The sequence below is a fragment of the Aedes albopictus genome, chromosome 3 (assembly GCF_035046485.1).
Source record: "Aedes albopictus strain Foshan chromosome 3, AalbF5, whole genome shotgun sequence".
Classification (NCBI taxonomy): domain Eukaryota; kingdom Metazoa; phylum Arthropoda; class Insecta; order Diptera; family Culicidae; genus Aedes; species Aedes albopictus.
In genome coordinates, this window is record NC_085138.1 from 294,714,199 (window position 1) to 294,730,428 (window position 16,230).

Sequence of the window (16,230 nt, forward strand, 5' to 3'; positions counted from 1 at the left end):
TCTTCGGAGGAATTCCCGAAGGAATCCCGAAGGAATTCCAGGAGGAATCCTTGAAAGAATTTCAGGAGAAATTCTTGAAGGAAGTCTTGAGGAAACCCTGAAGGAAATCTAGGAAGAATCCCCGTAGGAATTCCAAGAGGAATCTTCGAAATAATTCCAGGAGAAATTTCCGAATCATTTCTTTGGAGAATCTCCTAATAAATTCCAGGAGGAATTCCCGTAGGAACTTCAGGAGGAATGCTCGAAGGAAGTCCATGAGGAACCCCTGAAGGAAGTCCAAGAGGAATCCCAGAAGAAATTACAGGAGAAAACTCTGCAGGAATGTCAGGGGGAATCCCCGAAAGAATTCCGTTAGCAATCTCCGAACGATTTCCAGGTGCAGTTCTTGAAGGATTTTCAGCGGAATCTCCCGAGGGAATCTTTCTGGGTAGAGGGATCCCTGCAGGATTTCCAGGAGGAATCCCCGAAAGATTGTCAATAATATCCTAGAGATATGCCTGATTATATTCCTAAGGAAATTCTCGAAGGAACTTTAACAAGATTCCCTGAAAGAACTCCTGTAGGGAATCTCTGATTTTACTCCTGGAGTATCCGTGAGTTCTCCTGGAAAAATCTCAGAAAGAAACCCAAGAGCGGTACCTTGAATAACTCATGGATGAATTCCTAAATGAACTTCTCGAGATATCCCCTACGGATATCCTGGAGGATTCTGAAAAGGAACTCTTATAATAATTTTTGAATGGATTTCTTTAGGAATCCCTGAATAAACTTCTAGGGGAATCCTTGGATCCTCCTGTAAGATTCTCGGAAGGAACTCCTGGAGAGATTTCTGAGCTTCTGATACAATCCCTGAAGAAATTCAGGAGGAAGCCTGAACTCTTGGACTAATTTCTGAAAGAACTCCTGTATGAATTTCTAAAAGAACGTTATAAAATAGTTTTGTTCGAATTTTGTCAAGACTAGAAAAGCCATTTCAAAGTTAAATTCTACCGCAGTCGAATCCGAGAATCGTTAACTGCTGTGAGAGAAAAGTCAATCCGTTTAGCAACCATTGTTCGGCAGAACAACACTGGACGAAAAATCGGCAATAATTGAGTCTCTGAGGAAGATACCAAATCTAACTGAAACGTCGGACAAGATTAAATAGCTGTATTTGAAATTTGTCAAGACTGGAAAAGCCATTACAAATGAGTTTCAGATGGAATCCCTGCAGGAACTCCTATACTAATGTCTAGGACCGTTTGTTAGAATTCCTGAAAGAACTTCTAACGGAACTCTTGATGGATCTCCAGGAGTGGTTTCTGAAAAACACAGAACGCCAGGAGGAACCCGTTGTTGGAATTCTAGAGGAATTCCTGAGAGATCTCCTAGAGGAATCTCTTAAGAAACTCCTGGACTAATTCCTGAAGAAACTTCTGAATGAATTCCTGAAGGAATTTCAGAAAAAAATCCCTGGAGAAATTCTCTGACTAATCTCTAAAGGACCTCCTATGGGAATACCTGATGAATCTTCTGGATGAATATCGGATGTATTTCTAGGAGGCATCCGGGGATTTTTTTTTATTACCGAACAGATTTGGGCCGAAGGGTCTCCGATTTCAATGAAAATTCCACCAGAGCTAGAGGTCGTGGATATATGATCAAATTTGGAAATCAAAAAAATCATAGTGGACTATTTTCCCGAAAAACGCTAGATGAAATTTCACAATTTTCCAATTTTTTTCAAAATACCCCAAACTTCAAAAAATCATATCTCAAAAACTATGCATCGTAGAACAAACTTTTTTTTAGGGAAATCGACGCCAAATTACCTCAGCAATCCGATAAAAATACACTGAGAAAAAAGTTTCTGAGAAAATTTTTCACCATAGAGAAAAAACGTCTAGAAATGCCGATAAAAGTACCGTCTGTATCATAGATTATTTTGAACAAAATTTTTCCTAGCGCAAAAAATAAGGTTCTTCATTTCGTTCTTTGACGCCAAAGTGGAATCTCTTACCGTTTTAGAGATATAGCCAAACAACCAACGGCCAGTCGTAATATTTTCATAGGAAGCCATCAACAAAAGCGGCCGTGCAGTTGTTGCAACATAGGGGTAGGCGGGGCATTATGGACACCCGGGGCAGAATGGACACCCTCAATATTTTGAAATATGCAAACTTTTTTGAACTTTTAATGAATGGAGAATATAGTCCATTTTTTTTTTTTTGAGCATGATTGAGCATGATTGACCGCCCGCGGTTGCTCCTCTGTTATTGCAAGGACAACTGCATTTACACAAAGAACCAACAGATGATGCTTGGGATTAGCTTTCTCTTCATTGTGTAAATGCTGGAATCCCAATACTTTTCAATAAGCAATACCAGCGCCGGCCGCGTCCGAATGCAGGTCAATTGAGGATAGGGAAGGAAGTGATGACGTGATTCTCGCTTAGGCCAATAACCGAGGAATTCTCTGCGTTACTACGAGAAATCACTAGGAGTTTGGACAGGGGAAATGGAGATGTGTTGAGGATTTTATCGGGGTAAACGAGTGTAATGTTTTGATTCGCGATTAATAATGCGCTCGCGGAGAAATACCCTTCTAAACCTTGGACGACGAACGCGATCTTTTGTGCCTCAAAACTCACTCTACATAAGTTGTTAATTCACAACTAAGGAGAACACAATGCTAAACACCGACGCATCTGTAGTTTGCGTTTCCGCGAGAGACAATGCTGAACGCGATCAATTCACAAGTATTAACAAAATAACACGTGATAAATAAATCAGAAAGATCTTACCGCATGGTTCGCCGTCTATCTTTTACCGACCCTCTCTTTTTCCAGAAATTCATGCAACCTTTATTTGAGTCAAAACATTTATTCATTTGGACTAAAATATAACAAATGTCGACACCGAAGATGACGAACCATTCAAATTGTTGTGTTCATGCAAAAATGAAAGGAAATTATTTATTATCAACTCAATGTGCATTTGGAACTAGAGCCGACACATGACGTGACGAACTTTTCAATATTTGTTAGATAAATACACAAAAACCAGAGCAGAATTGTATAAATCCTTTAGCATTAATTATTATTATTATTGTTATGATAAAATGGAAAGAGCTCACCAATTAACATCCTTCGAAGTGTCCAGTGCGTATGTGCTACAGCATCTTCCACTAATTGGCCTCTTCTCCGAAATCACACTGAACCGCTACAACTACACACGGGTACGACGATGTGGACAGTCAAATAGACGACGACGACGGACGATCCGAATGAAAACGCGGCCTGTACACTTTGCCTCCAAAAACTCAAAGCGGCATTTCGACGTTACCTCAAAAAACACATTAAACTGCCCTGTACGAAGACGAGCACTGTGAAATAGACGACGACGACGACGCGCTCGCGGCCAAACCAAATGAAAAAGCGGCATTTCGACGTTGCCTCCAAACACACACTCGAATGGAGAATATAGTCCATTTGTCTAAAATGTAGTTTCAGGAAATAAACATTCGAAATTAAAATTATACTTGATTTTACACGAAAAAGTTGTGTCCTCCGTTTTTTGTGCATTTAAATTATAATTTTCACACCATCTAAAATAAGATTTAGTGAATCATTTATTGCAGGTCGATTAAAACCTAATATTTCTAGAACACATGCAAGTAGTTTTGCTGTATCTACATGCTTAACATGTTTACATTTTCTTCTTTATTATATCAAAAATCAAGTTTGGAAATATCTTCTGCTGCCGGGGCAAAATGGACACTCACCTTTTTGAAAGAAGCGGCAAGGGAAAAATATAACCTAAATCACAAACCAACCATATTCTTCGATTTCAGTATATTTTCGGTTAAATGTTCACTATAGTAGACATAGGGTGAAACAAATTGGTCAAAAAACGACAGAAGTGGAAAATAGTTGTCCTAGGCACAGCTGTACATGCCGACAAAAACGAAGCTTTATCCAAAACAGCCTGAATTTAAATCAACTGAACAAAAATGAACTACTGCGGCGTATTATTTATCCATAAAAGTTGTTTTGTAATGAAATCACTTTATAGGTGTAGATAATGTATGAAATTCGTAAAAGTCTCATGGTGTCCATATTGCCCCAGGGGGGTGTCCATTCTGCCCCGTATGCTTGAAGACGGTCATGAAAAACTAACATTTTTCAAAACATTTTTTGAAGTGGATAAATCATTTTTCTTCGTGAGCATTCTTATGCAATAGATGCTAAATAGACTTTAGAAGGATACATGTATCAAAAAACTAAACTTGTTTGACATCTTGCCAGGTAAAGTTGGCAAAAACCTTAGGGTGTCCATATTGCCCCGCCTACCCCTATGTATTTGCTTTGCGGCAAGCAAATGACATACGCTAATTGCAACGTAATTTTGACACTAACGTGAATCGGAGTGCACTGACAGCACATATATGGCACTTTAGTGCCTTTTAAATGCAACAACTTATCAAATTTTGAAATTAATGGATTTGTAACTAGAAAGCGTTGCAAATAACAAGTTTACAACGAGCAAACGCATATTTCAACGTATTTTTTTTTTCAATCAAAGCAATCATATGCCGTTAGAGATGAGTGGATATCAGGTCTCTTTACACATGTAAAGCTTTATTTTGTTTATATAGAGTTTTTGTAGCTTAAATGATCATTGGTTAGTGGATTTTTCTATACACCATAAAGAGACATTTTCCACTCAATATTTGATAAATAGCATGGTCTGTGCATAATGTGTTTGTATAATGTGCTTTAGAAAAAACACCAATTTAAAACTTAACGGAACTTTTAAAGATATATACCATGGATGAGAGGAACAAACATGTACTCTCTGGAGCGGATCTGGTGTGATGGTTACAGTTCATGACTGTCATGCCGAGGACTTGGGATCGAATCCCACTCCCGACATATGACGGGAAGTAAAGTGTGGGTCCCGAGATGAACTAGCCTATGGCTAAAAATCTAGTTAATACAGATAATAAAATAAACATGTACTAATTAGTACGGGCAACAAATTAAAGTTTACCATGTCTACAACTTCTTAACGCGCTAATAAAACATTGTTGCTTCAAACCAAGCTTTTCCTGTTCTAAGAAGCGACACAATTCCAACAGTGACGATAATTATATTCAGCAATGGTTAGCAAAGATTAATACCGAGCTCTGTATAGAGCTACTGAGTTGACAACAGTTGAGACAGCACGGTACGCTGGAGGATCGATCATTACCGTTAAAGTAAGTTTTGACATTGATTAAGGTTGAAGGATTCGTCATTGATATAATCGTCATCATTGAAAATTCTAAAGCAGTTTTCTCGTCCAAAACTGAACATTTTGCAGTGAAAAATTATTCACTGTATTGTGGGTGGAGAATGGAGTACAGTGAATACATTTTTAAAGCGAAATTTTAAGTTTTGAACGAGAAAACTGCTTTTGAATTTTCAATGATGACGGTTATGTCAATGACGAATCCTTCAACCTTAATAGAAAAAACACTGAAATGTAAGATCAATCAATTCATCACTATTTTCTAACTAACAATTTGTTGTCAAAAAGACTTCATCAGTTTTGAGAACGAGCATGACAAACCCATACTACTACCCATAATATATTCGAATCAACCAATAAATCGGTGCACGGTTCGAATGATTCAAATATTGTCTAAAATTGTATAATGCTCTAAGATGTCAAGTAAATGATTAATTTCAAGAAATCCTCTAGCGTCCTCATTTTCATTCACAGCTTGTGCATTTACGAAGCTTCATGGATCAATATTGGATCCTTAACTATCTATATCTACTGAAAATTTCTAGAATGCTTTCGTTATTTCTGAACGAAGCAAAAGAATTACCGTATTACCCCGCTAATACGACACCGACTGTTGTCGTATAACCGGGGTATACTTTTAATTCGACAAACTGGTCACTCTACACCACCATGCTCATTGAAATTTGGCAACTCTATTTTTGTTTTTGTTTTGATTTCCGGATTTGTTATGAAACATAATTTCATCAAATATTGCTGTGGCGCGAATGAAAAGCTCGTTCTTTCTACGATTGTTGCCATCCTCAGTTCATTCCGGTTGGTCTCCAAGCGGTTTGGGTGTTAAATAGCACCAATTCAGAACTTCCGAAATTTGCGGCTGCAAGAGGAGTTGCTGCGGGTGCGAGTATAAGCGTAATATCAAACTGTTTTGCAATTACAGTGTACCTCGCTGTGACATTTGAACACTTTTTAATTCGACATGTGTCGTATAAGCGGGGTACGAATTAAAAAGTGTCGTATTAAAACGTGTCGAACCAGAGGGGTAAGACGGTATAATCAAAAAATACTACACAACTATGCATTTTTGTTACTTACACAGTTAAAAATGTTATATCATTTAACCTGTAACAAAAGGACCTCGTCGTATCGCACACATTTTTCCATCAGTTTATAAATTTCGGCTTGCTCTCAGTATGATGCTTGCGTTCAACATTCCATACAAGAATTTGTTTAATGTAAAATTAAGTTAAAAAAGATAGAAATTCGTATGCAATTTTTTTTTCGTTAGGTAGGTATAATTTCAAATATTTTGCTGAGTAGTAACCATTCTCCGTTAATAGTTTTCTTTGTTTTCATTGTTTTCTTAAATTGAAATGGAAAACATATAGGGCATGAGTGCTATAAGTAATTTTACGCTCACCGGTGGCATTAGCTCGTTGTTAACTTGTTATTTGAAACACATTTTAGTTAGAAACCCGATCATTGCAAAACATGACTATTTAATGCACTTGAGTACCTTAAGTGCTATTTATGTGCTGTCAGTGCACTCCGATGCACGTTAGTGTCAAATTTACGTTACAATTAGCTTATGTCATTTGCTCGTTGCAAAGCAAACATGTTGCACAGGTTAACGGCCGCTGTTGTAGATGGCTTCCTATGAAAATAAAGCGACTGGCCGTTGGTTTTTTGGCTATATCTCTGAAACGGTAAAAGATTCCATTTTGGCGTCCAAGAACGAAATAAAGGACATTAATTTTTGCGCTAGGAAAAATTTTGTTCGAAATAATCTATGATACAGACGGTACTTTTATCAGCATTTCTAGACGTTTTTTCTCTATGGTGAAAAATTTTCTGGGAAACTTTTTTCTCAGTGTATTTTTATAGGATTGCTGAGGTAATTTGGCGTCGATTTCACTAAAAAAAGTTTGTTCTACGATGCATAGTTTTTGAGATATGATTTTTTGAAGTTTGGGATGTTTTACAAAATTTTGAAAAATCGTGAAATTTCATCTAGTGATTCCCGGAAAAATAGTCCACTATGATTTTTTTGAATTCCATATATGGTCATATATCCACGACCTCTAGCTCTGGTGAAATTTTCATTGAAATCAGAGACCCTTCGGCCCAAAGTGTTCGATAATAAAAAAAAATCCCCATCCCTGAATCCTCCTGACAAAAAAAAAATGTGAAGGTACTTCTGTCGAGATCTTCCTGAGAGATCTTCTGAAAAAAAAAATGCATGTTGAAACTCCTAGAGGCATCCCTGAATCTCTGAAGGAACTACTGGAGACATCTTTGAGGAAACTCCTGAAGAGATCTCTAAATGGGAAGTTTAGAGGAATCTTCGAAAAAAAAATAGTATTTTATCTCAACTTAAACAAAATTTTGTTCGTACACTGATCACCGGAGTGAAAAATGAAAATCGGTGGCGTGACAAACATCGGCGTATGGCGCGCCGTCGATATCACGGTCGGAGTCGGCGTGGGACAAAAAGTGTCGGTGGCGGCGGTGCACAGGTCTAGTCCCAACGCATCATCTTGTTCATCGACTTCAAAGCGGCATACGACAGTATCAACCGCGCAGAGCTATTGAAAATCATAGACGAAAACGTCATTCCTGGTAAGCTAAGCAGACTGATTAAAGCAACGATGGACGGTGTGCAAAACTGCGTTAGGATTTCGGGTAAACTATCCAGTTCATTCGAATCTCTCCGGGGACTGCAACAAGGTGACGGACTCTCATGCCTACTCTTCCACATCGCTCTGGAAGGTGTGATGCGACGAGCCGGGCTCAACAGCCGGGGAACGATTTTCACAAAATCCGGTGAATTTGTGTGCTTTGCGGACGACACGGACACCCCCCTGAAACTCCGAGCAACAAAGGTCGGGCTGGTGGTGAATGCCTCTAAAACAAAGTACATGCTGGTAGGCGAAACCGAACACAACCAAATCCGTCTGGGTAGTAATGCAACGATAGACGGGGATATCTTTGAGGTGGTATTGGAATTCGTCTACTTCGAATCCTTACTGACGGCTGACAACAACGTAAGTCGTGAAATACGAAGGCGCATCATCAGCAGAAGGGCCTACAACGGACTTCAAAAGGAGCTGCGATCTAAAAAGATTCACTCACGCACCAAATGCGCCATGTACAAAACGTTAATAAGACCGGTGGTCCTCTACGGACACGAGATATGGACCATGCTCGAGAAGGACCTGCAAGCACTCGGAGTTTTCGAGCGACGCGGGCTAAGAACGATCTTCGGCGGTGTGCAGGAGAACGGTGTGTGGCAGAGAAGGATGAACCACGAGCTTGCTCCACTTTACGGCGACCCCGCATCGAGAAGATGGCCAAAGCCGAAAGGATACGGTGGGCAGGGCATGTTGCAAGAATGCCGGACAACAACCCTGCAAAATTTTGTGTTCGTGACTGCTCCAGTTGGCAGAAGAAGGCATGGAGCGCAGAGAGCACAATGGTTGGACCAGGTTGTCAAGTCACGCTGACTTGACGAGCATTGGGCGTGACTGAGTATGGAGAGCAGCAGCCACAAACCGAGTATTGTGGCGTAGTATTGTTGATTATGTCATATCTTGAACGTGAAGTTAAGCACCACTGTCGACAAGTATTACTTATAATTCATATTGTCACAATTAACCTTCGTCGTGCATTAGGGTCATTATGACCCAAAACGCGATTTCAAGCATTAATATCTCTTTTGTTAGTTAACTTATCGTAATGAAACTTCTTGACTTTTAATATTTTTCAGAAACGAGTCTTTTGAAAAAAAATTTTTTTCTTAAGGTGAAACCAAAATGGCGCCACAAAAAAAGTTACGAATAATGCATTGGGGTCATTATGACCCAGAAAACCAAACTCTTATAGAATGATGATTTTTTCACCAATTCAAATGACCAAAGTCTTATTTGATAGATAATTTCGTCAAGAATGTGTTGATATGTTGAAATAGTGGTTCCGGGAACATTGGCCACCGGGAATCTGCAACATAGGGCACTATGTCGGATATGTGGGAAGCACTACATTTTGCCAGTAGTTGTGGAATATCTCGCGTTCTGGACCACCTAGAAGGATACTGTCTTCGGCAAAGTTGCTCAGAAGACTAAGAGCTCTCACATAGGAAACAATTTAGTACGAGAATCACTCACTGCGTGGCGCTAGTGTTCTTAGGAGCTTCCAGTTCAGTCTGAACGTCGTATATCTTGTGTTCTGGATCACTTAGAAGGATACTGTCTTCGGAAAAGTTGCTCAGAAGACTAACAGCTTTCACATAGGAAACAATTCAGTTCGAGAATCACTCACTGCGTGGCGCTAGCGTTCCTATGAGCTTCCAGTTCAGTCTGAACGTCGTATATCTCGCGTTCTGGACCACCTAGAAGGATTACTGTCTTCGGCAAAGTTGCTCAGAAGACTAAGAGCTTTCACATAGGAAACAATTTAGTTCGAGAATCACTCACTGTGTGGCGCTAGTGTTCTTAGGAGCTTCCAGTTAAGTCTGAACGTCGAATATCTCGTATTCTGGACCACTTAGAAGGATTCTGTCTTCGGCAAAGTTGCTCAGTAGACTAAGAGCTTTCACATAGGAAACAATTTAGTTAGAGAATCACTCACTGCGTGGCGCTAGTGTTCGTATGAGCTTCCAGTTCAGTCTGAACGTCGTATATCTCGCGTTCTGGACCACCTAGAAGGATACTGTCTTCGGCAAAGTTGCTCAGAAGACTAAGAGCTTGCACATAGGAAACAATTTAGTTCGAAAATCACTCACTGCGTGGCGCTAGTGTTCTTAGGAGCTTCCAGTTCAATCTGAACGTCGTGTACCTCGTGTTCTGGACTCTAAAAGGATACTGTCTTTGGCAAAGTTGCTCAGAAGACTAAGAGCTTCCACATAGGAAACAACTTAGTTCGAGAATTAGTCACTGCGTGGCGCTAGTGTTCTTAGGTGCTTCAGCTCAGTCTGAACGTCGTATATCTCGTGTTCTTGACCTTTTAAAAGGATACTGCCTTCGGCAAAGCTGCTCAGAAGACTAAAAGCTTTTACATAGGAAACAATTTTGTTCGAAAATCACTTACTGCGTGGTGCTAATGTTCTTAGGAGCTTCCAGTTTAGTCTGAACGTCGTAAATCTTGCGCTCTTGATCACTTAGAAGGATACTGCCTTCTGTAAAGTTACTCAAAAGACTTAGAGTTTTCATGATGTGATGCTACACACCAAGACGCTTTCAGCAAAATTTTGCTGAAGTTAACGAATAAGCTTTTTATGTTGAACTTTCGGCCAAATTTGCTGAGTTACAGCAATACGTTGATGGTGATCAGTAGATTTGCCTGAACAAATCAACAAACCTTGCTGTATTTTCACAAAGATTTTGCTAAAACTTTCAACTCGGCAAATTTCAGGAAAAAATATTTGGAGTGTATTGTTCTTAGAAGCTGAAAGCTTGATATATCGTTGTATATCCATGTTACTATGTTTGTAAAACCTTCCTAGAAGAAAAGAAGCTTTCACATTGAAAGTTTATTTCAAAATTCGCTCACAATGTGGTAGTTGTGTTCTTTGGAGCTGTCAGTTTGATCTCGGTGTCAAGTAGTTTATTCGGAAATTTCTAATTTTTTTTCAGTTATAATTTTGGATATCTGTGCAGCAATCCCTTCAGGAGTTTCTTTGAAAATCGGTTCTAAAATCACTTTGAAAGTTCCTTCGGGAATTTGTTTGGGATTTTTTAAACCTGCTACATTATGATCTTGTACCGACTTTTTGAACCCTCTAAGCAGAATACCCTCTACGAATGAGTGATGTCAAAGGATATGCAAAATAGGGCGGAATTAAAAGGTACAAAACTGATTACACTCATTCGTAGCCTGCTAAATTATTTTCGGAATTTTTTTGCCAATTATTTTGGAAACTGTCTTAGCGACAATTGAACTCGCAATTTCTTTGGTGAAAGTTTTCCATGTTTTTTAGGAACTTATGTAACAAATGCTTCGTCAATGACTTTGTGGTCTTCTTTAGAAACTTCTTCTTAAGAAATTTCTTTGAGGCCCGTCTGAATATTCTTTTGGTTTTTTTTTACACTTTGTTTGGAAAAGCTTCTGCTTATTACTTTGGGAATATTTTCAACATTCTTTTGGAAACATATTTGCCAATTCTTACTGATTCGGTATTTCCTTTGCAAATCGGTTTGGCGAATTTCTTATAAGTAACCCTGTGAAAACATTTCGTGTTTCCTTTTGGCGGAATTTCTTCAGCAAATTCTTTGAAAATCGTTTCAGCAATTTTTATTGGATTTGATCCAAAACTTTTTTTGGGTTTTCTATTTTGGCAATTCTTTGGAATTTTGTTCGATAAATCTTTTGGAAATTTCTCAGCAGTAATATTGGATTTTTTTTTTGAAGTTATTATTTATGAAAATACACACAGCATAACTGTGGGGTTCGTGATCGTACTGTTAGTAACGCCAGCTTTTTAGGCGTATTGTAAGCTACGGATTGTGGGTTCGATTCCCATTCCGGTCGGGAGAAAAATTTCGCCAAACGGAAAATTCTTCATTGAACCACTAGATGTATAACAGTTTAACATGTTATCCGTTGTCTAGTGTAAGATATATTCAGTCTTTGGCTGAAGACGGTGCGCAAATTTATCAGGCAACTCTTACGGGATTTCCTTTATAAATTTCTTTGGAAGTTTTTTTTTATCCCCGAATAACGGGATTTTCTGCCGTAGGCAGGTTCATCGGCTTTCTTTGGAAGTTTCATCTGCAATCCCTTTGGAAATTTAACTGGCAATTTGTTTTGTAATTTAAAAAAAAATCTTCAGTATTATTTCAGCATTGGAAACTCCTTTAGAAAATCCTTACAGAATTTTGTTTGTTATTACTTTGGAAATTCAATCAGATACTCCTTACGATTTGAAAAAAATACAATGGTATGGCCGGAGAAAATCTTATCGGAATTGCCTAAATAATTTCCAAAAATCAAGGTGTTTTCAAGAAGTTCATCAAAAATCAAGAAGTTCTAGAAAAAAATTCAGAATGTTTCTAAAAGCAACTTCCAAAAACGTTTGAATGTTGAAATAGTTGAAGGCACCCTCAAGAAATAACCGAATGACTTTCCAAAGGAATTGCTAGTGAAATTTCACAAGGAAATTCTGAAGTAAATTCCGTAGCAGAAGAAATTTTCGAAAAGAATACCAAATAAGCTGTCGAAGGCACTTCCGAAAGCATTGCAAAAGAAGTTTCCAAACAATCTTGATGTAATTTCACGATCATTTCCAAAGGAATTCACTGTGTGATTTTTAAAGAAATTGAAGAAGAAAAAAAGGAAATTGCTAGGTAATATCACAATTAATTTGCCGACGAAACTGCAGAAAGAAATCAATAAGAAATTGCAGAAAGAAATTTTAAAAGTATTTATCAAATAAATTCTCAAAGGAATTTTTTAATGCATTTTCATTATAATTGCAGAACAAATACTCAAACAAAATATGTATTGAAAAATGAAAGCAAAAAAAATAACAAAGAATTTGCAGAGAGAACTATTGAAGGAATTGTCGGAGCAATCAAATAAATACAAAAAAAAAATATCAAAGAGTTTTCTAAATGATTGCCAACAAAGTTTAGAAGAACTTTCCGAAGGTGTTACCAAAGAAATAAAAAAAAACAATTTCTCAAAATACTTTCCGAAGATATAAAAAAATAAAACATTATAAAATATGAATACATTTTTAAATGAAATGCAAAGCAATTGTCAAAAATACCGAAAGTGTTTTCAATGGAATTATTGAAAAGTTCCAAAAGAACTGCCCGAAAACTTTTTATCAATTGTCTAGGAAATTTTAATAGGAGATCCCCAAAGAGATTTCTTGAAAACCTCCTATACAAATTAAAAAGCTTTTATTCTTCTGAGCAAATCTTCTGAAACCTGTATTTTTTCTAAATGGTTCAAAACGTGAAATGTAGGACGCCTAGACCAAACTCGTAGCTTATTACAGAACTTAACCAATACAGTGATTGAATCTCGAACTTAATTGTTGTCTTGAAGAAAGTCGTCTTAGCAACGTTGCTGATACGGCAATCTTTCAAGTGGTCCAAAATGCGGGATAAATGACGACTAGACTATATTGGAAACTACTAAGACCACACAGTGGGAAAATTTCAAACTGAATTGTTTTTCAGATGAAAGCTCTAAGTCTTCTGGGAAATTCTGTCAAAGAGAGTGTCCTTCGAAGTGGTTCAAAACGCGAGAAATATAACCGTTTGATCAAACTGGACATCCTTCTTTGCAACAACAGTTGTCATTTGTAGCGATCTAAATCGTGATATATGCAACGCCTTGAATCAAAGCTCATTACAGCACTAGTGCCAAGTAGTGAATAAATGTGGAACTAAATTGCTTTCTACTAGAAAACTATAATTCTTCCGGGCAACTTATAGTTAAAGTGAGGTTTTCTCTGAGTGGTCCTTAATACGAGATTTACAGCATTTAGACTGAACTGGTAGACCCCAAGTAAAATAGTATCACTTAGTGAGTGATTCTCGAACTAAATTGAATCTTGAAACCTATTATTTTGCTGAGATTTTTTGCTGAAGACCGTATCCTTCAAAGCGGTCCAGAGCGTGATATATACTAAGTTTAAACCAAAAACTTCCACGTAGTGAGAGGATCTCGAACTGAAATGATTTCAATGTGAAAGTTTTTAATCTTATGGGCGAAAACTTATGGCCTTCAAAGTGGTCCAGATTGCGAGATATACGACATTTAGACATAACTGGATACCCCAAGAACACTAGCGTCACGTAGTGAGTAGCTTGAACTAAATTGTGCCCTATGTGAAAAAGCAACATTGTCAAAGACAGTATCCTTCTAAGTGGGTAAAGTCAGGAAATTCAGTTTGTTTTCCATGTGAAAGCTTTCAGTGTTCTGAGTAACTTTGCCGAAGACAGTGTCCACCTAGGTGGTTTAGAAAGTTTAGAGCAAACTGAAAGCTTAGAAAAGTACTAATGTCACGTAGTGAGTAATTTTCGAACTAAACTATTCTCTATGTGAAAGCCTTCAATCTTATGTGCAACCATGCCGTATTATTCTAAGTGGTCCGAAACGCGAGATTCACGACGCCACAGACTACTAGCGCCACGTAGTGAGCGATTTTTGAACTAAATTGTTTTATATGCGGAATCTCTTAGTCTTCTGATCATTTTTTCCCAAGACAGTATTCCCTTCAAAGTGGTTCAGATCGCGAGATATACGACGTCCAGACTGAACTGGAATCTTTCAAAAGCCCTAGCGCCACATAGCGAGTGATTCTCGAACTAAATTGTATTCTATGTGAAAGCTCTCAGTCTTCTGAGTAACTTTTCCAAAGATATACGAAGTTCAGACTAAACTTGAAGCTCCTAAGAGGACTACAACTAAATTGTGTTTTATTTGAAAGCTCTCAGTCTGCTGAGTAACTAGGTGGTCCAGAACACGAGGTATACGACGTTCAGACTGAACTGGAAGCTCCTAAGAACTTTAGTGCCACGCAGTGAGTAATTCTCGAACTCAATTGTTTCCTATGTGAAAGCTAATAGTCTATTTAGTAACTTTGCCGAAGACAGTATCCTTCTAAGTGGTCTTTAACACGAGATAAACGACGTTCAGACTGAACTTGAACTGGATGCTACTAAGAACACTAGCGCCACGCAGTGAGTGATTCTTGAAAAAATTGTTTTCTATGTGAAAGCGCTTAGTCTTCTGAGCAACTTTACCAAAGACAGTATCCTTCTAGGTGGTCCAGAACACGAGATATACGACGTTCAGATTGAACTGGAAGCTCATACGAACACTAGCGCCACGCAGTGAGTGATTCTCGAACTAAATTGTTTCCTATGTGAAAGTGATTTTCGAACTAAATTGTTTCCTATGTGAAAGCTCTTAGTCTACTGAGCAACTTTGCCGAAGACAGTATCCTTCTAGGTGGTCCAGAACACGAGGTATACGACGTTCAGACTGGGCTGGAAACTCCTAAGAACACTAGCGCCACGCAGTGAGTGATTCTCGAACTAAACTGTTTCCTATGTGAAAGCTGTTAGTCTTCTGAGCAACTTTGCCGAAGACAGTATCCTTCTAGGTGGTCCAGAACACGAGATATACGACGTTCAGACTGGGCTGGAAACTTCTAAGAACACTAGCGCCACGCAGTGAGTGATTCTCGAACTAAATTGTTTCCTATGTGAAAGCTGTTAGTCTTCTGAGCAACTTTGCCGAAGACAGTATCCTTCTAGGTGGTCCAGAACACGAGATATACGACGTTCAGACTGAACTGGAAGCTCCTAAGAACACTAGCGCCACGCAGTGAGTGATTCTCGAACTGAATTGTTTCCTATGTGAAAGCTCTTAGTCTACTGAGCAACTTTGCCGAAGACAGTATCCTTCTAAGTGGTCCAGAACGCGAGATATTCCACAACTACTGGCAAAATGTAGTGCTTTCCCACATGTCCATGCACCATGCCCTATGTTGCAGATTCCCGGTGGCCAATGTTCCCGGAACCACTATTTCAACATATCAACACATTCTTGACGAAATTATCTATCAAATAAGACTTTGGTCATTTGAATTGGTGAAAAAATCATCATTCTATAAGAGTCCGACCCCAATGCATTATTCGTAACTTTTTTCTAATGCACGAAGAAGGTTAAGTTGTACTTTGTATATACGAATTACTTCTGATAAGTCCGACGTAGCTCTCCAACAAGCCCTCCAATTAGTTCCAACAAATTCTTTGCCGAACCTTTCCACGGTAAAAAATGATGCAGGCGATATATGATACACAGGAAAAATAGGGTAAAGTTGCTATGCAAAAAGGTGTGTTTAGAACCAATAATGTTCATAATTAAACGTCATTAACGAAAGTTATCCCTTCTCGTCCAACAAGCCTTCCATTAAATAAAAATTCCAACCTGTTTTGCAAAGCAA